Source organism: Amblyomma americanum, chromosome 7 (genome assembly GCF_052857255.1).
Source record: "Amblyomma americanum isolate KBUSLIRL-KWMA chromosome 7, ASM5285725v1, whole genome shotgun sequence".
In the NCBI taxonomy this organism is placed as follows: Eukaryota; Metazoa; Arthropoda; class Arachnida; order Ixodida; family Ixodidae; genus Amblyomma; species Amblyomma americanum.
This window is the reverse complement of record NC_135503.1, coordinates 91,154,471-91,176,108: the sequence shown is the minus strand read 5'-3', so window position 1 is coordinate 91,176,108 and position 21,638 is coordinate 91,154,471. Positions and strand designations below refer to the sequence as shown.

General features: G+C 45.3%; 1 long non-coding RNA gene across 1 annotated transcript; it reads left to right on the top strand.

The window, feature by feature from the left end:
- The first annotated feature begins 3,233 nt into the window (after nt 1-3,233).
- On the top strand, nt 3,234-20,337 carry LOC144097321 (uncharacterized). The gene is made up of 5 exons (XR_013306980.1): nt 3,234-3,347; nt 10,627-10,707; nt 13,357-13,440; nt 19,234-19,303; nt 20,198-20,337. It is a non-coding gene; the product is annotated as an uncharacterized LOC144097321 (long non-coding RNA).
- Nucleotides 20,338-21,638: the final 1,301 nt, after the last annotated feature.

The following is a 21,638-nucleotide window of genomic DNA, read 5'->3' as shown; positions in this document are numbered from 1 at the left end:
ACCAAGCCTTCACTTCCTTAATTTCTCTCTTCTATACAGGTACGTTTTGCAGTATTGGATACTATTTATCTACTAAATGATGTAAGGCGATGGCGAAACAGCCATCGCCTTCAAGTTGCTGGCTCCGTAGAGACAGGCGCCAGGACGCGGTTGCATAATACTACTGGTGCTTCAGTTTAGATCTTTCCCAGGTAATGTGAAAGGTGAAGCAGAGTTTCGGATTACATAGGCGTCCGATGAGAGTGCTTACAAGGCAGCAGGCGGTGACCGCGACGACGAGGCGAGCGCGAGGCGCGGGAGGCCTCATGGTGTCAGCCGGCGCCTCTGTCACCTTTGCCGGCTGTTGAGGTACGGCGTTGTCCTGGAGAAGACAGCTTCAACGTCACCTCGTTCTGCGGTTCCTTGCGCTCGACTGCAGCCAAGTTGTCGGTCACAGTGAAAGGCAGTGCGTTCTATAGCCGAGAGAGGAACAAACAGCGCTCGGATGGAGCAATGCAGCTTCTTCTTTATCTTCATCATTGGCTCATCAGCCATTTGCCATAATTTCTCAGAATCTTCTTTTATTGCGAGAGTGTGCCTGCTGGCATAAAGTATTATTTGCAAATATAGGTACACGCTGGACTCTCGATGAAAGTCCAGTGTGTCCAGTAACATCCAGTGGTGCGGCCTAAAAATCCACTCATAAAAATCTGTTGGACAATCTTGGAGGCGGTCCGCACCGGAGCAGATGTTTCTGCCGGACAGCATGCAAAGAGGAGCAGGGCCAAAGCCAGTGTTTTGTGCCCGCCTCGCAGACAGGAGCGGGACAGAAGCGGCAGGAGACATAGAGATGGGCATTATACTGTGCCAGCCTAAGCCACGTTACCGCTGGGTGAGGACGACACAAAGGCGTAACCTTCAAAGCAAGACCTCTCTCCAGCATGCAAGGCAGCCAGAGAAGTCGGTGCCACACGGTGAGAAAAGTGCTCGCATGGGGCGCAGGAGGTTTTCTTTTTCTTGGAGGAGTATTGTCTCCGGAGAGGTTGGGGCTGCTTGAAGGGGACGTGGAGGAACTGATTCGTGAGTTGCTCCATCCACCGAAGCTTGTGTGGGGTGGGCATCTCGACGAATCCATCGTAAACATATTATGAAGGAGAATTTTTCACTTATTGCTGATTTGCTGAAGCCAGCCACAACGTGCATAAAGTGAAAAATAAAATCAGAGAAAACTGCGTTAATGATTGTGCAGTTGTCATAAAAGTGAAGCTGATAAGAACACAAGAGAGAGTGTTGCTGTTAAGTTCTGAAGCGGAAGGGCCGAAGCGACTGTGGGAGTACCGGCGAAGAATCTGTTGGCGGCAGTGCAATGCTAAAGAACAGGAGATTGAAATAATAAAGAATAAAGGGATTTTTTACGCTAAGAGATAACTCACTAAAGATTCATGGGCGTGGAAGGAACAGAATGGTGCAACCAGATGCCCATATAAAATGCCCCACGTGTGCATTTAATGCGACCTGCACTTGTTTATGGTTTATGCGGGATTTAACGTCCCAAAGCGACTCAGGCTATGAGGGACGCCGTAGTGAAGGGCTTTGGAAATTTCGACCACCTGGGGTTATTTTACGTGCACTGACATCGCACAGCACACGGGCCTCTAGAATTTCGCCTCCATCGAAATTCGACCGCCGCGGCCGGGATCGAACCCGCGTCTTTCGGGCCGGCAGCCGAGTGACCTGCACTTGTATTTGATATTATGAATGAGCATGAACACACAGATGAGATGTAGTCTGGGCGTCTGAGAAACCATATATTCATTCTGATGTTTTCTTCAGGCCGCGTTAGCCGAATCTGTTGTTGTTGTTGTTGCCTCTGAGAAAATGGCACATACCCAAGGTGGGGGATTGGCCAGAGTAGGGTGACGGTGGACCCAGCAGAAGAATCCATCCAGGCTTATCTCAAACGGTTTAGAAATGTTCCGAGCGATCGTTTCCAGCGATTCTTTTTGTATTCGGTGGTACCAGCTGTCGTTCCTTAGTAAGTGGCCCCCTTCTTCACTGCATGATATTATCAATGCGCAGGCATGCGTTTAAAGATTTTTTTTATATTTCACGTTCGGATACATGAGTCATAGCGATGATCAGATACCACTGGCCTCCATGCTTCTCGCTGGTACTCCGTTCCGCGACAGTGCCTGTTTCGTCGTCTCTTGTCTCATGTTTGTGCATCAAAAACATTTAACGCACAAAATAAATCGGGATTACTTGGATAGCCCTTCATTCTAGAGCCCATTGGCTTTATGCTGCCGCTCTTGTCAAGCTCACCTGCCAAAGCTGGTTTTCTGGGTGTGAGCTGGACAGTGCCACCTCCCAGTCACCAGTTGTTAGGTTATTGATTTTCGCAGCGTCTTAATTCTGATATTAGTATTGTATTGATTATTTCTCTGCTTCATCGTGTTTACCAGTGCCGGTGCTTAGTGGACATAGCACTCGGCTATTCAGTCCGAGGTCAAGGGATCGAATCCTGGCCGCTGGGGCATCGGTTTAGGCGAAACGCAGAAACGGCCGTGCTCAGCGGTGTCAGTGCACGTTTAGGAACACCAGACGGTTTAAATTAATCCTGAGGTTCTCCACTGGAGCGTCTCTCATAGCCCTACGAACAATTTCGGGGCAAACTAGCTCATGTAGTGTATTCCGTACCTTTCTTATTTTTGTGTGCGTCTCCAATTCTATCTAGAAAGAACAGCATTCTATCGCGGCTGCAAAGGACATAAAAAATGCAAAATTTAGACCTGTAATTGCTGAGGGCTAAAAAAGATCTGTGACCAGCCGAGAAGATTCTTGATACTTATGTACGTAGAGTCATTCTAAACAATGCGGCAATTTCTTTTGTTCCCTTTCTTCTGCCTTCCATGGTTATTCCAGTCCAAGCTCAAGCAGACCGGCATTTGAGGTTGAACAAGGGATCTGCAATTTCGAAAGCAGGCACACTCACAAGACGGGGTAGACCTTTATGTTCCGCATTTTTAAATGACTGAATTGAAAAAGCGGGGAAATAAGAGAGCGATTTTTCAACGAAGCCCTGCTATATGAGCGCATGTTATGTGCCCTAACAGCATTTCTTTGAAAGAACGCAGTTTCGTTCTCGATGAAAAGATTTAATTAGTGCCTGACAAACGTTTGTGCCAGTGGTTGTTTGGATCCCTTGAATTTGTGTTTATTTAATGTATTTAACGACTATTCCTTTTAGAGAAAGTAGGCCTGCGTTCTCTTTATCGAGGTTCTCTGTCTCGCACAATGAAGTAAACATTTCCACGTCCATTTCTTCCAGCTCTGCGCGCTCTTGTTGCCTGTGTGGAGGTGACGAACAGGTACATGTCGCCTTCAGTTATAGACGTGTCTCACAAAAAGCGCAAGCATGGGTAGAAATAACGTAAGAGAGGGTATAGTTGCTGCTGTGCTTGATAAACCTGCTACATGTTTTAGCAGCGATGTCGACAGTTTTGAAGCACATGAAACTTTGACGTTATCAAAGTAATCGTTTTTGTTTCAGAGCTGGGTTACAGGTCTGGAGTTCGTCATGAAGTTTTGGAGTTCTTCAAAAAACTGCGCTGTCTCGCAGCTTGTACGCTGAAATTTAGCAGCGTGGTCACTAAGCAACTAAGCGCTCCGTTGATGCTGTAACTGCATTGTTATTCTCGCCCAACGTAACCATTAGCATATGCAATAAAAAACTGCAGAGAAGAAAGATCGGTTCGAATATCATAGAGTACTCCCCTCTGCTCTCTGCGAATCCGATTTCAACTGCACTCTTAGTCAGGTCTAGTACATATCGCGCGCCGTCGATTCCGGATCCTTTTTTCATATATTTTCCTACGTTTTCTATATAAATTACCAAGCACTCCTCGGGGATGAGCTTTCGACACTTCCAAGCATTTGTGTGTTCAGCCCGCTGAAAAATGACAATGAAAATTGGTTGTTGGGGAAAGGAAATGGCGCAGTATGTGTCTCACATCTCGGCGGACACCTGAACTGCGCCTTAAGGGAAGGGATAAAGGAGGGAGTGAAAGAAGAAAGGAAGGAAGAGGTGCTGTAGTGGAAGGCTCCGGAATAATTTCCACCACGTAGGGATCTTTAACGTTCACTGACATCGCACAGCACACGGGCGCCTTAGCGTTTCGCCTCCATCGAAACGCAGCCGCCGCAATCTGGTTCGTACCCGGGAACTCTGGATCAGTAGCCGAGCGTGCCCCGCCGCGGTGGCTCAGTGGTTAGGGCGCTCGACTACTGATCCGGAGTTCCCGGGTTCGAACCCGACCGCGGCGGCTGCGTTTTCACGGAGGAAAAACGCTAAGGCGCCCGTGTGCTGTGCGATGTCAGTGCACGTTAAAGATCTCCAGGTGGTCGAAATTATCCCGGAGCCCTCTACTACGGCACCTATTCTTCCTTTCTTTCACTCCCTCCTTTATCCCTTTCCTTACGGCGCGGTTCAGGTGTCCAAAGATATATGAGACAGATACTGCGCCATTTCCTTTCCCCCAAAACCAATTATGATTAGCCGAGCTCACTAACCACTGAGCCACCGCGGCGGGGCGGCCCGCAGCGCAAGAGGGCTTTTTTTAGGTGGCGCAGTTTCTATGCGGCCTCCCAAAAAGAAATTAATAATAATATTAATAATAATAATAATAATAATAATAATAATAATAATAATAATAATAATAATAATAGTCTACGTTGCGTTTTGTATCTTGAAAAATGAAAACTGGTTTTTGAGGAAAGGAAATGGAGCAGTAACTGTCTCACGTATCTCCGTGAGCACCCGAACCACGTCGTAAGAAAAGCGGTACAGGAGGGAGTGAAAGAACAAAGCAAGAAAGAGGTGCCGTAGTGGAGGGAGGGCTCCGGAATAATTTCGACCACCTGGGGATATTTAACGTGCACTGAGCTCGCACAGCACACGGGCGCCTTTTTGCATCGCGGTGGCTCAGTGGTTAGCGCGCTCGGCTACTGAGCCGAGTACCCGTTTTCGAACCCGACCGTGGCGGCCGCGTTTCGATGGAGGCGAAACGCAAAAAAGGCTCCCGTGTGCTGTTCGATGTCAGGGCACGCTAAAGATCTCTTTTGTATTTTCCAATGCACATATTCTACCACACCAAAGCATACAGTGCTTGTGGGTGGGTAGGCAGGTCATGGGGTGCTTACCGGGCAAACATGTATTATATGAAGAGATAATTAGAATAAGCGTCAAAACAGGTGTGAAGCAAGATTTGATTACATTTGTAAGAAAATCAAACAATCAACAGGAATGCACAAAAAAATAAGCAGGCACTTTCCACTACAAGAAGTAAATATAGCAAGGACACAAACGCATTAGTGCAAAAAACAACTTATATGACGATGATGAATGATTTTCATTTTGATTGAACGCCGTATCAATTTTAAGGGTTTCACATAAAGTACATTTCATGAAGAAAGAAGGCACCAATTTTTTAGCATCTTTTTCACCTTTTTTATGACACTGAATTTCATGTATTCTTTGGGCAATATGAGAAAATGATGCGGCACATAGCAATTTTTAATTCTTTTCTATAATTGGTGAACACTCTGGGAGTCGATATCTTTCTATTTCTCGTAAAGTTCCTTCTCTGTTGACCGGTGTTCTGTATTCATTACTATAATATCGAGAGGTCAAGGCAACGTAAACATATGGTTGATAAAAATTTAACAAGGAGATTTTTTCATCATTTCGTCTTGATATTCTTCGTGCAGGTTTTTGTAGCGATAGCTACATTGCGGTAGCATTTGGAGCCTTCATCGTGGCAGCGCCGCCACGCTGTCACGTGGTTCGTCATGTGATGCGGAGCAGCTGCCGGCGGCGCGGCGCCGTGGCTGATCACGTGGTTGGTCACGTGATCAAGTGCCACTCGGCCAGCTGTAGCTATTGCGTCACTACAGGTTTAACCAGAGCTAAACCGCCGCCAATTTTTTTCTATATACGATGCTTTTACAATATCTGTGGAGAAGTTTGCTAATTTTTCTTTGCCGGCTGAATGAACAATTTTCGTGTAGAGTTATACCATATCGAAGGCTGCTCTCTCCTAACGATTGACATACCAAATAACGGGACTGCACATTTGCACCATGACGTAGTTTGTAAATATATGCTCCTACTGTTCTTAACCCCTTATATATATATTTACTTAACAGACTCTTCCCAATTGAAGAATTCATTTATATATGAACAAAAATTCTAAACGGTTGCAATGTACTCGGGGGGAGGGCACGAGCTTTTGTCTCTGCATTCGTTATGATGAAAATTGTAGTCAAATTTAATCGGTTTATGTGGGCTTGTAATACACATAACCTTGGCTTTATTTTAATATAAAAATATTGTTTCTATTTGTCAAGTATACAATGTTGTTTATATCTATTTCCATTTTTTTATGGGGCGGATTTGTATGACCTTTTCGTAATAACTAACAGTGTCATCGGCAAATTCAAAGAGGTGTAATGACAGTATAAAGAAACTTCGGTCGTCTGCATAAATGGTATAGAGAAGTGGGCTTTTATTGGAACCTTGCGGTACCCCATATTAGACTGGCATTGGGTCACTTCTCATGTTTCCAATCTTTACCGCTTGATAGCTGTCTTTAGGATAATCATGAAGCAATTCTGCAAATATTCTTCGAAACCCCGTTTATCTCAGCGTTTTTATCAGTATTTTGTGTTTACTGTGTCAAAAGCCCTATACATATCCAGGAACAGTGCTAAGGCAATTTCATTGGCAATTTCAATGCTAACAACAGCACTGAAGATTTCTACAAAGAGTCACAGCCCTTTTTTCTTTGCTAAATGCAAACTGCGACTTAGAGATTAGCAAATATTTTTCGCAAGAGTTAATCATAACATCTGCAATATGCTTTCCATTATATGCGTAAGAAGTGATAAAATTGCTTAGCTATATATTCTGTAATGTGCGAAAACCCATTTTCCGAACTAGGTGGATGATAAAGTGCACCCAAAACATTCACAAGAACTGAAATCTTTATCCGGTTGCTAACAGACTCTGTATTTGGAAGAAATGAATGTAGATTAAATCCAGGGCTTTTATCTAATGAACAAAGCTACGCCCCCACGTGTACGAGATTTCTTGTCATTGTTTGCAACTAAATAATCTGGACGCAAAAATTCAATATCTCATACGGAGTTTTTCAGCTGCGTTTGCGTTACACGAATAATTGACGGTCTTGTAACACTCTACCAGCCAACCGAAATCTTCAGTTTTATTAAGCAAGCTTTGAGCATTTATGTTCAAAAGTGTTAGCTTCTGCTCATTCGCGAGTCACTCTTTGTCCGTAGAAACCATGGCTCGAGGTGCTTCAACAATTGTATTGTGAATGTCATCCCACGTGTAAGGAACACTGTCGACTATCAGAGAGTCGTACTGAAATCTATATTTGGCTGCTTTTTTACGAATGTAAGTGGAGTGCTTTCGCAGAGACTTTCGAATGTTCCTCACACGTGCAGAAAAGCCTTCCTAGAAGTCTGTGTTGGATTCTTTGAGTTTGCTAGCTTTTCTAAGGATAGCAAGCCCGGTTCTAAAGTAAAGCAGCTTGAAAATGACAAACCTCATTTTTTCAGTATTTTCTTTACCATGCATGGCCGCACTCAGGGCCTTCACATTGGATTCCGAGCTTGAAAGACAGCAACTATGACATAGAAGACAACAATTCGTCCCACATTACACTTACCGGTTCATCCACACCATGAATTATAAGGTTGTTTCTACGGGATCGGTTTTGTTGGTTATCATTTCTGAGATAAAAGTTTGTCAACTACATTTTTAAGGTGCGGAACAGTTTTCTCCAAACCATTCACGTGTTGAAGGGTGTCAATTACTGTAGAAGCCAACGCTTTTGTGTTCGTTCAACGTTGCTCCACAGCCGGGATCAAACCCGCGTCTTTCAGGTCAGAAGCTTTGCGCCTTAACCACTGAGCCACCGCGGCGGCTACTATTCAAAAGAAGTCGTTCTTGAGTCGAGGGCAGAGCGTTCTTCACTGATTAGAGTTTGTCCGGCTACCATATCTGTTAACATACTTTCTGCCTTTGGTTTCGGGCCTGTGTTAGTCCCGACGTCGCTAGGTAGATGAAATGAAATTGTCAAAGAATGCAATAGGTCAGAGAAAAAAACATTAGTTGTGGTTTAAGTACTGCTGAACCTGGTTAGGCCGCGAAAGCTGTGGTGTATCGGGCAGGTAGACGGGGCTTGGCGTCTGTAACGTTGAGTGCGTTCCGCACACTAGATAGCGCGCGAACCCTGTCACCCTGGCAGGGGGAAGCAGTAAAATTAATGGTTGATCGCGAGAGGTTGGTCACGCAATGAACGCTGCGGCCTATTCTACCACCCTCTACCGGCCAATGGAAAGGTCAACGGTCAAGCGGTGCGACACCAAGGTGGACCACGTATGGTAAGGTCTATAGCCACATTTGGCCTCTGGCTCACTTGAAGGTCGACCGGCAACGTGCGGCAAAATCGGCTTTGCTTAGCGTAGTGAAGCTTTCTCTTCAAAACTCCCAAGCTCAGATTTCGCCGATGTTTGTCTGCCCGAAGCCTCTCTCTGTGCCCTTGAGTTTGCTGGGGGAAAGCAACCTGGCTGTAAGCATCACTTAACCGCTGCACCACTGCGCGAGGAGCGGTATGTGGACTCGCAGCGATCATTGAATGTAAAGTGAATGTCGAATTCCACGCATATGGGCACCAAACTATTAGCGCTTCGCGTAATACCCGTATGGCGGAGCACATGTCCGATTTCACTGATGTGTACGTGAAGCCTGCTTCACCTTGAAATCCGAGCCTTGGCACGAAGACGAAGTGAAAACTGGACTGCTAGCGCTCCTAATTCACGTTTGGCCCAACCGCACTAATCCGTCTTGCATTTTTTTATACAGTGACGCTCTGCCCTTGTTTTTCCTTGAACTCTTTTCTGCGCGGACTTTTTGTCAACTTGAACTAGGACAAGCGAGGACTTGTAAAACATATGTTACCAGCTCCTTATTAGGCAGCCAGAACAGCCGTATACAAAGCGTTAACAGCAACCTTGAGGAAGTGGCCGAGTAGTCAAGGCGTCAGCGTAGCACCGATGGGGCACGTGTTCGAATCCAACTTAAACATAATTTTCACATTGTCGTGTACTTTCGCAGTTGTTCAAGCGTTGCGAAAGGGCGGAAACAACACTGAGGAAAATTCTCGGGCAAAGCAGGTAAATGTCACCGAGAAATGTTTTGCTGCATTAAAAGGAGGAGTAATTGGCGGAGACCTGTTCAACAGGTTGTGAGGAGACCACTGTGGCAGGTGGAAATAAAAAGTCATTCAAAGGACTCTAATGCAGGGGCCACGTTCCCACTATGACACTGCTCATGAACATATGGGTCGTGACCCTAGTTACTCCATTTGTTGTATGAGGGCTCCCTGCGTTCTATGTATCCGATAAAGTTTAAAATACTATGCCGAAAATAAAGTAGCCGTCGAGTGGGAATTGAACTGCAGCACTTTCGGTCACGAACCGGGCACGCTACCTCTATACAACTGTGCCAACCACGTGTGTAGAGACGACCTCAATTGTCAGTGACATATTTTGCAGGTAGCGTGCACTGATGGACGTGTCTGCAGCCGTTGTCATGACACAGCTGGCGACGCGACATTTGACCAGCCGTCGACACCAAAAAAGGGTGCCTCGCTGGGAAAGTGCCTGCGGAATTTTCGCACGCTTCGCTCGGTGGGAGTGACTTTCCCTTTGACTGCTTCCCGGAGAAGGACGCCTTTTGGCAGCGACTGACTACAGACAGACGACGGGGGAATAAAGAAACGGCGCCGTCAAGTAATTAGCCGTATCCGTCAGGAGCCGGCCCGACCGGAGAAAGCTCGCCACAGTTGAGGCCCGCGGCGCCGCAAGTCCGTCAGGTGTTTTCCGGGGACACGGATCCGCTGGCACCACTGTAGCTACACTGTACGAAATAGCAGCGGACTTGCGATTTCTCCTCCCCCGTTCCCACGGGTCGACTCTGCAACGAGTGACTCCGCCTGCTACATTGCTGTGCAACCTTTATAGGTTCCCATCTTGGAGAAATATGCCTCGTGTTGGATTGGCGTCCGCCTAATGAAAGGGCGGAACTTTAGGGGATTTAAGGAGCGTGCTGAGTGAGAAAGGACGCTCTGGGCCCTGGCGACAAGGCTTATCTAGTCGCTCGAGGCATGAACTCTTAATTTTTGACTGTTCGCTTTTTCTTCATATGCAAATAATTTTCGTCAAAGTTCCAATATACCCGCTTGTGTTCATTTTCCCAAACTCTAAGTTCCATCCTTCCTCAGCTCGACGACTCAGACACGCTACCAAATGGAGCCTGGGTTCAGTTAGCCTGTGCGCCACGACACCGTATAGCGATGATTATGTAGAATGTACAGTTGATTGTAAGCAAAACTAAACTAGAGAACTAAACTAGAGACTAGTTCCGCAAATATGGGCATGTAGGCAGAACATATGCGAAAGAGAAGGAGTACATGCATGGAAGGGATCACTAATGCTATCGCATTGTACTCTTAAAGATCGGTTAAGCCTCCTTTGATTGTCCTCCTTTTTTCTCTCTCACAGGTTACAACTATGTACGCTGCATCAAGGATTATCCTTGGGTGTTTGTGCTGTACTGGAATAATACTCGGGAGTTTTGAAGGCGTTAGTATGTTTCGCTTTTTAAGAGCGTTAGCACTTATTCATCACTATTCTCGATTTCTTGGGGTCAGCTACCACCTCCTTTCGGCGTGAAATTTTCTAGGGCCGAGGAATTCAAGATGACGACCCCCATAGCAAATCGATAGAGCAACCCAATTGGTTATTGACTGGTGACGTCATTAGTATATCGAATTGGTGATTGATTGGCAAGGTCACTAATTTTGTGACGTCATAGATAGCTACTCCCGTGACTTTTTGATCGCTTATAACTGAGTAATTAATGACGTCATCATAAAAATAATTAGATGTGTGGAGTCTTCTAGATGCGTAGAACCCGTTAGTCAGTAATATTAATTAATGAGGTTAATATTTAGTTATGGTTAGGCTTAAATTTATTTCTTATAATTAAATAACGTCATGTTAATTAAATCGAGCCATGATCTAAATAATGGCATATCCGTAACGGGCTCGATGAGTAAAACATGTTAGACACCAATATCGTCTAATTACGTTAATATTTAGTTATGGTTAGGATTATCATGGCGGCCGTGACGTCATCACTCGGCAGCTCACTATTTCATACCTCATGGCGACCGCGCACGTACCACCTTGAGGTTGGGAAAAATGGCCCTCCAAGGACTCGAAAAACTTTTTCGGCCCAAATTGGCCAAAAATATCCGACCTCGAGGCGGTAGGCGCCCGCTCGCCGTGAGGTATGGAATAATAATAATTGTTTTTTTTTGGGAAAGGAAATGGCGCAGTATCTGTCTCATATATAGTTGGACACCTGAACCGCGCCGCAAGGGAAGGGATAAAGGAGGGAGTGAAAGAAGAAAGGAAGAGAGGTGCCGTAGTGGAGGGCTCCGGAATTATTTCGACCACCTGGGGATCTTTAACGTGCACTGACATCGTACAGTACACGGGCGCCTTGGCGTTTTTCCTCCATAAAAACGCAGCCGCCGCAGTCGGGTTCGAACCCGGGAACTCCGGATCAGTAGTCGAGCGCCCTAACCACTGAGCCACCGCGGCGGGTCGTGAGGTATGGAAAAGTAGCCTAATCACGTGGTAATACATCGCATGGACGATAGATGGCGCTACCAAACAGCTAACGCTCGTTACTTCGACGTCTCCCAGACGGTGGCGGCATATTTTTTTTCTCAATCTATCGTGAACATTATCACGGTGTCTGTTCGGGCGAGTTGGTTCGTCGTGGGGAAACTTGTATTGCTTGAAGACACGCACGGGACGAATTAGACAATACCGGCGCTACGCATAATTCACTTCATTTTAAACTAGGTAAACGTAGTTTTTTCCAAATGAGCTTTAAGAAGCTGCTGGAGAGTTCATGCGAGCACAGGACGGCGAGTAATTTCGGCGCACAGCTAGGCAAACAATTTAGAGAAGCCGGCTATAGTAAAACACTTTTGGCAAGGCAGTTAGGATGTGGTGTGCTGACAGAGAAAAGATATGTTTTGCTACATAATAAATTGCGAAAGGTGAGAATTTATTCCTTACTTTCACCAGTGAACGCAATAAAACACCTCTACGAAATTTACGTTTATTGCATGATCGACTTGCCGGAGCGCAGCAAAAGCACAACCCTCTTTAACCCCCCCCCCCCCCCCTACCCGCGTCTGGTCAAAGTTCATTCGCAAACACCCGCCTCACAGGAAGGGTGATTATGTATTTCATCCGCATTAAAATAGTGCATCTGGTGCCAGCCACGAATCATGCCACGAATTGACCGCCGCGGTGGCTCAGTGGTTATGGCGTTCGGCCTGAAAGACGCGAGTTTGATTCCGGCCGAGGCGGTCGCATTTCAATGGAGGCGAAATTTTATAGGCCCGCGTGCTGCGCAATGTCAGTGCACGTTAAGAAACCCCTAGTGGTCGAAATTTCCGGAGCCCTCCACTGCAGCGTCCCTCATAGCCTGAGTCGCTTTGGGACGCTAAACCTCCGAAGACCGTAAATCACGACGCGAATTTATGTTCTGCAAAACGAGAAAAAGAACCACCAGCATAGCTGCAGAACCATGGACTTCACCATTTCCCTAATACTTTGCGCTCTTCGTGAAATAGCATTCTTGAGGCATGTCATGCTTTGAGTAATGGTCGCGTGCCATTTATTTTTTCACGCCCTCAAGACGTATATAATAACGGAAGTGCTTCCTCGTAATTTCACTGAAGGAATAAATTCTCTCTTTGTGAAACGAAATGGTATTTTATAATAACGCTATACTCTTTGAGTAGAGGCGTAGTGTAAAATGCACAGAAGGTTTTCACGGATGAGGTAAAATATGATCTTGATCTGTTTCGTGAAGACTCAAAGATATCGCGCGGAGAATAAGATGGCACATTATTGCTCGCGGCTGAAATAGGAGCCGAGTAGTAAGCTAGAACACAGATATGACGTTCTAAAGGAGTGAATAATGCTAAACAAAATTACGGCATTGGTCGCGCAGGAAGCGCCGGGTATTAAAACGGCCCATTTAGTTCGTGCTACGTCTCGCGAACTGTTTGTTAGTTCGGGCTTATAAAAAGATATAAAAATAATGTTGGCCTGCTGGCACCGCCGTCATAGGAAACGGCTGGAAATGAAAACTGCTGATGCTTTTAACCAGCCCCTAATAAGATGTGCTTAATCCTCTTAAAGCGAACGACACCACCACCACGCCGTCCAAGACGAGCTGAAATGAGAGAATCCGAACAGGACTACTGCGGAAGTGCAGGGGACCTTGTAAGTAAGAGGTTGACTATTAGGAGATTCTGAGCAGATATTTCTCTTCTCAATATGAACTGCCTCAAAGTAGACTGTCACAGAAAAATGAAGGAACGTCTGTATATATTGATTATCTTCATTTTCATGCATAAGAAGGGGTCAGGTTATACAGGGGAACGTCAAGAAGCCCAAGAAATATCAAATGCTTCTAATCTGCACGACTGCCAGCACTTGTTGTGTGACGCTAAGCACTCAAAATCACTGTTGGTAGTCTTAATGTTCGGTACATGTGATTGATTTTTTCGATGGTAGGAGCGCAAGGAGCATTTTATAGGTAAGGTTATGAGGCGGCGCAGAAGAGTCGACTAAAATAAACATCATTTCTGCTCATATTGTATCAGGACTGTCTAATTATCTCATAATACTAACTGTTCCTCAATTAAAAGCGCGCAGTAGAAAGCTTCTCTCAGTTAAACTGGTGAATTGTGCGAGCTCAAATTTCGCGCAGAAATGGCGTTTGGTACGCAGAATTGTATTATGCTACATTCCTTAGGGGTACTTGCATGGATCGATAAAAAAAAGTCGGATATTCACGTCGTCCGCAGCGACAACGAAGCAAAATAAGCCCTTATCTCAGCGATTGCACAGGTGGCGCCATCTCATTTGTGGGCCGCGGAGATTCGGCAAAGGAGGGGGTTGAGGGCTGTTTTGCGGGAGGCTTGAAGACGCCTTTTCACGAAAGAGTTGCAATTTAGTGGAGTTTTGGTCAAACTAAGTTTTTTGTTGTTATTGATAAAGCAGTTGTCAAAGCTTCTTCACACCTCCCGAAAAACAACCCCCCATTTCCTATCTTTGTCAAATCGCCAGGGCCGGCAAACGAGATAGCGCCACCAGTGAAATCGCTGAGATAGCGGCTTATTTTGTTTCGTTGTCGCCTCTGTCGACGCGAATGCCATCCAATCAGGCAAGTACCCAACAAATGTAACACAAAACAATTCTGCCGACTAAATGCCGTTTCTTTGCGAAATTTGAACTCGAACAAGTCACCAGTTTAGCTGAGAGGAGCACTCTACATAGCGCATTTAATAGCGGAACACGATATACGTACAAGCTTAAAATATGCCCATTCAGTTACGCTTTGTTCGCTACTGGAGGCCAACAGAGGACACTAAGTGGTGATGTCCAAGAAAGCTGGGCATGTGATAGGCGCCGATCTCACTTTTTGATGGCGCGAGAAAAAGAACTGCACTGAAATAAGGACGGCTCCACATCTTTCGCTTCCGTCGTCGCCTACACACTTTCTGCATTTTCTTGTCGTCCCTATTCAAGTGTAGTCATTCTCTACAATTGTTCACAAATCACTGCCGTCGAACCCACTCTGAATTCCGTCCTGGTATGCAAATAATAAGGCGTGCACTCTTGCCGCGTGACTTCAACAGTGGGCACTTGTGTCCTTTGTTGAATTACTTTCATTCTGAGCGACTACATGCGCGTCGCCGCTATCCAAATGGCAGCGATTTCTCGCACATAATATCAGCGGCGAATTATTGCAGCCTATCTATAAACGCAAGCGGAGTCAGTCACATGTCAAGCACAGCTTTCCTGGCCGTCAAAAACTACACTCCGTTTCATACATCAGGTGCAACGCGGCCAAAGCTAGCGCTCTTTTTTGCGCTGCCTGCATCCGCGACACAAAACAGTGCGTTGCTTGTCGTGAGCGCAAAATAACAAATGATTTGCCGGCAGGCTTCGTAGATAATACATTTGTCATCAGCGTGACAAAAAACGCTCTTATTGCGTGCGAATCGATCAAGATCTGTGATTTTGTGTTTTGCGTTTGTCGTCTTTTTCCATTTCACGTTTTCGCTGTCCCCGCAACCCTGGCCGCCGTGTTTACTTTTCCGGCTCCCTTTCACTTTTGGGAAAATGGCGTCCAGCACAGAAGCCACGACCACCTCTCCTGTACGCATTTTCTCGAAGGTTCGTGCATCCAAGCTGTCAAGGCATGCAGGCCAAGCAAGTAATTGCAAATGTGTACTGCCGCACCAGGGCCCGTTTTCCGGAGAAGTCTGTTCGGGAAGCCCTGAGTTGCGAGCGAGGATACTGGAGTATCTCCTCGTACCGTTGCCAAAATCAAGGCGGAGCGTCTGTGTGAGCCTTTGGCGTCTCCGAAGAAAAGAACTCGCGACGTGAAGATTTCAAGCTCGCGAACAGTCAAGAATGACAGCTTCACAGTACATGCCATGCGTCTGAAAGTGCGCAGTATGCACGCGAAGAGGCAAGTCCCAACACTGGACAGTGCTAAAGGCTATCAATATGGACGACGACCTGCCGAACTTCCTTCAAGAAAACAACGTTTTGGAGGTTGATGAAGGACGTCGGATTCACATTTGAAAAAAAAACGGAACCTTGCGCTGATCTTTCACTCTTTAACAAATCTTGAACTCTTGAGGTAGTGCTATTTTCTGTCACTGTGTGAAGCAAGACTATGTTCTGAATTTAACACGGCAAAACAGGCCATATTGGGGTGCTGTGTATAAATAATTTGACCCATCAGTTTAAATATACTGCTTTTTCTGCTACATTTCATAGCCCAGTTATAGAGCTCTCTTTTCAATGACAAAGGAAAACGCGCTTTACGTAGGAACGAAATATATCTTAACAAAAACAAAAGAATAGCAGATATGCACAAGAATGTGGCATATAGACAGTCAGAAAATAGGCGATTAAGAAGTTTAGAAGATGTTTTCTGAGCTCGTGTATGATAAAGCAGCTTTCTAAATTAACAGACATCTTCAGTCTGAACTTTACGGTCCGTAAAAAATAATTGCTCTCGCCAAGTCCTTTGGGCTACTCTACAGCACAGTGCCAAAGTCGGTCCCAGACTCTTTTGGCGAAGACTGGATCCGCCGCTAAGCGGTTGCACGGAACAATTCACAGCATGTCAGGTACCTAAAGAGAGGACCACAAAGGAGTGGGTTCTTCGGCAACGCGAAATCGAAAGTTGCAGACGGGTACTTGTTAATCGGGCCACGGCGGAGCACTGCTAATTAATTAAACCCGACGAATGTACGCCATCTTTTCACACAGATCTCTTTCTAGCATCTAAGAAGTATAGTCCCAATGCTGCAGAATCTGGAAGAAAACCGCCACTGCTGGCCAAAAGCCGGTGCGAGCTCACTGAAAACAGATTTCGGAGAGCTCAAATTAACGCGGTATGCATCAAATGAACAGATGCATGCAGTTAATTTAAGAACGCGGCATAATATTCAAGCGATTCTGAGCAAAACGAGATTTCTCATTCCAAGTCACGCTAAATGCAACTTCCGATGAAAAAAAAATATGCTAAAAAAAGTTTCACCATTCGGAACTCGAAACCACGCACCCCCAGTTGCATGTCGATACTCTAGAGTGCCATATATCGGCCACTAGTGGGGAAGAAAGCGTCAGTCAGTACTACGTCTATTTGCAATCGTAGTTTTGAGAAACCTATACAGAGGAAAGTGAGATACTGTGCGAACATGTTGATAGTAATTACGTGCTCTGCCTTAGAAACTACAAAATCGGACTGGTGAACTTATACTTGGGCTTGCGCAGAAAGGCCTGGCCTTCATAGAAAATCAATGGGGTTTGCCAAACGTTAAAAATTGGGAGATACTTAAGCTCCCCCTTCAAGGGTATGACACGACAGCAATTTCTCCTGCCCGCGCAGACATGTATACTGCTTCCACTTTCGCAATCCCAGTCATTTTGTGAAAGACCACACGACGTACATATAAAGCACGGCCGCTGTAACCAAGCCGTACGAACGTGTTTGCGTGGCGTAGCGGCAGCGTGTCTGACTCGCAACCCGCTGGTGCGGCTGGCGCCTTCTATTGGAACCTCTTGTAATCGACTAGTCCCAAGTTTTCGGTCACGCCGACGGTAACGCCAATACTGGCTCCCGCGGTAATTTTTCACGCTCAGATCAATCGGCCCCAAGGTGAGACAAGGGGTGGCGTGTCTGTGTAGATTTTATGGGCTTGGGTAAGGAAGGCCTTATCGTGTTGAGTGAACACCTCTTTCTAGAAGGATACCCAAGCTTCGCAAACCCTGATTAGCTGTTTCTTTCGCGTGTCGCTTGGTCCCCCTACTGCGCGAAGGACCTGCAATACCAACCCTCTACGAGCCAGGTAGAGCCTTAGGCAAAACTCTTCAAACCAGAGCGTTTGCTTTTGAGCCGTATTGTCCAACAGATGAGGCTCAACTCAAGTTTTAAATCTCCGAAGACAGGGCAGTGCTTTTACCTTTGGCCCTCCGCATGTTTTGAGCTTCAGAGATGTCGTGAATGCCTGACTAGATTGCTCAGAAGCAAACTGTGGCCTGAATACTTTTTACTAAGGCTGTACGTTAGTCATGAAGCGTATGCGGCCTCTGTGCTCGAGATGGACTAGCTGCTGCAATCAAAGTGTTGGGTGACGCGTAACCGTGAGCCTGGAATCAAATGTACGGTATTTAGGTCCGATTAATGAGAGCTTGTTCATCTTGGGAGCAATGGGATTGCTCAGTGTGGGGCTGGCTAAGCCTACCGCTAATGCTAAAAGACTGGAAGGCAGCAGTCATGGCTAAAAAGGCAACGAAATTGATTTATCCCAGCTGGACCATCTAAGTATTAGCCGGAAGGCAACACGACCCCCACCTTCAAGCCCGGTCATCAAAGAAGGCAGTGGGTATCAATGTGGAAGAGCGTATATCGCCCCTGACAAAGCTGCCGATTTCTGCGGTTGCAAGAGGGATACGGAGAGATTGCATCCAGGCGCTCCTGCAATGGCAACGGTCGCATAAATGTTGATTTAATAAAGACAAAGTGGTATTCCTGTGATAAGCACGAGCACTTCGCTTTTTTTAGGGTGACGATGCTGCAGCACGCGCATGACCACACCGTTGTCATTTTAAGGCATCGCGCAGATAAGAGCTTGCAGACCACCGCGATCGCGGATATGCTACAAATGGGGAATGCAAAATAAATGAAGTGCTTGCACTCATCTCGGAAGCGCCGTATTAACCTGTGTACTTGCTATAAGCTTGCGTAATCGATAAGCAAGGTATGTTTAAGGAAGCTAAACTTTATTTAACAGCATTTAAAGTCTCCGGTACCTATTTATGCTAACACGAAAACACCAAAGACACTTTGTAGCGAGCAACTGAAGCACACTTTATAATATTCTATACAACTCTTCCAGTCTCAACTATTCATGCGCCGCGGAGGCCCAGTGGTTATGGTGCTTGGCTGCTGACCTAAAAGACGCCGGTTCTATCCCGGCCACGCCGGTCGCATTTCGGTGGATGCGAAACTCTAGAAGACCGTGTACTGTGTATGTCAGTGCACGTTAAATAATCCCACGTTGTCGCATTTCCAGAGCTCTTTACTACGGCGTCCCTCGTAGCGTGAGTCGCTTTGGGAGGTTGAACCGCATAAACCAAGCTCAACCAATGAAATTTTTTTTAGATAAAGCTGGGCTTAAAAAAAGTTTAGCAATTTTTTCTGGTAAGCTCGCAAAAGAGCCGCAATAAAAACATACTTTGATCTGATGAAGACGGAATGATAAAAACGTGCGCTGGTGGAGCCATCGTAGGGTGTGATGATGTTTTTTAAAGCCTGAAACTACTTGAATGAAACACCCTCTAGATGTGTTGCGTTGTTATCGTAGTGGCCACTTGATTGGAGACGAAGAGCACTGTGAAAAGCTGCGTCACTCTATAGCATTGTCTATCGAACTGCTTTCACTACTGGTAGAAAATAAGGACTCTGAACTTAATCGTTATCTCCAGGGCAAGAACAAAGAAGAGCGATGATTCACTGTAGGCTCGCCAATTGGCCCAAACCACATTTTTAAATTGCGTGAGTAAAAAAAATCTCTCTAACTGTCCGCTTTTATGCGAGTCGTAGAAACGACCAATGCTCATCCCAAACCTGCATTACTGCAGGTGGAGACCACAGATAACCCAGTATTCAGAGCACCATCTTTGCCGATCCCCTTCGCCTTTAGGCTAACGCCATCCCGTTTACGTATTTTGTAACGATTCACTTCAATTACGTTCTATTCAGTCGGGACGTGAACCGTGACTTAACCAGTAGGAAGTGGGTAAGCGAACAAGCAATCACAGGCACGGCCGGTTAGGTCGCGGCGCCGTCGCTACCCACCCTAATATTGTCGCAAACAGTCCGGCCGCCTCGTAGTGACCCTGCTCCGAAAATTCGCAACACAAACATCCTGAACTTTCTTTTCAGACGCGATTAGCGCCGATTAAGCTCGTCAGGCTTATCAAACACATTGCCTTTTTCAGTCATTAGTCGGCATTGGCGCTGCCACACCGGTGCGACTTGGACCTGTGGCAGGTTTATGCAAGAGAGTGGCACTAAGGGCTCGTTTCTGCAATATTCAGCTTGACGATAACCCTCCCGGGCTAGGTCATCGGTAGCAGCGATCAATGTGAGAGGTGTAAATGAAACCAAAACAAAATGAGTCGGTACGCAGTACGTCCCCCTGCATAATTTATTTTCAGCACCAGTTGAAGGCGAATATTTTCTGTTGCAATACACTAAGACACTCAAGACATTGTGGCATGCCAAATTACCTCGTGCAGCGGTAGCCTGGGAAAAAAATTACTTCATGAGGAGTCTTTACTTTTCTCGTTTCACGAGATTGTAGCGGCGGCGTCATGTCGCTTGTATCTAACGCTGTTTTTTTCTCTCGCTTTTTTTTCGCCTTCTTCCTATTTCCCCTATTTCTAGTGCATTTCTTCCTTTGATTGCTGCGATAAGCAGTCGTGCTATGGTGGTGCGTGCGGCGTGGAATTTTAATAGGACTTGGACTCGGAAAAGGCCTGCTATCTACGAAACGAATTCAATAAAATACGAAGATGGATGACTGACTGTCCTACTTCCCTTGGCGACTGTATGAATTTCAAAAAAAAAGTTGTGCTCTTCGCATTGTATTATCAGAATTTAGATATGTTGATTCCAGGCTTCGGTTATTACACTTGGTGGATGTATGCTGAATTGAATCGCACACGTGACTGACTTTTGTAGCAGCTGACTTCACAAAAAGAAACTAGTAAGAACTTGCCCTCTGTACATGCTTTATCTATAAACTTCATTTGTCTCCGCCTTCCTTGCGCAAGTATGGACCTTCGAAGAAATGAACCAACTCACCCAAACACAAGTATTGATTGAATAAAAGAAAGTCCACCGCTCAATTGATGCACCAGAAAGAGACGCGTTGCAGGGCAGTCAGCGGTTAAAAAAATAAAGGCAGTAGTTTTTATTGGCCAAATTTGATAATAGTAATAATAATAATAATAATAATAATAATAATAATAATAATAATAATAATAATAATAATAATAATAATAATAATAATAATAATAATAATAATAATAATAATAATAATATAACAGTAATAATAATAATAATAATAATAATAATAATAATAATAATAATAATAATAATAATAATAATAATAATAATAATAATAATAATAGTCTTTATTGACACTTTGTAAACAGTACAAATGAGGTTCAGGCCCGTCAAAGCCAACAAGAGGCTTGCCGGACTGGGCCTGGCAGTCAAAGCAGAGGGACAAAATGGCAGATCAATAGAAAACACTAATCGCTACAAATAACACTAAAGTTTAATTATTACAAAATTCACGAATAGAGCTCCAAGATAAGTAGCATGCAAAAACGTAACAGAACAAAACAAAAGCACACGCAATTACGTGATAAACAAAGAGCGACCGCGGTCAACATAAAGCTCTCAAGTGCATCTTCAGGTTCCGCAAAGTGGTCACTTCAAAAAGTTCATCAGGCAATTCATTAAAGATTTCAGGAACATAAACGCAGCGTCTTGATCTACCATACCGCGTTGAACTCCGCAGTACAAAATAACGAGTCGACTTCCGCTACTTTCTACTCGGAACATTCAGCACTAAAAAGTTGGAATTCCAAAAATGGCGACGAACGACTGTTTGAACAAATAAAGAGCGAAATGGTGGGAGACTGAGCCATTGAAAAACGTTAGCGCCGGATGGCAGAGGGGAATTATATGCAATGGAGTTTAACATGTCTTTCAAGAGCGTATTCGAATGGTCATGCCAACGGAAAGAACACGAAGCATAAACAGTGATGCCATACCTAAGAACACTGTACGCGAGCGCATGCGTAATAATTTTTTT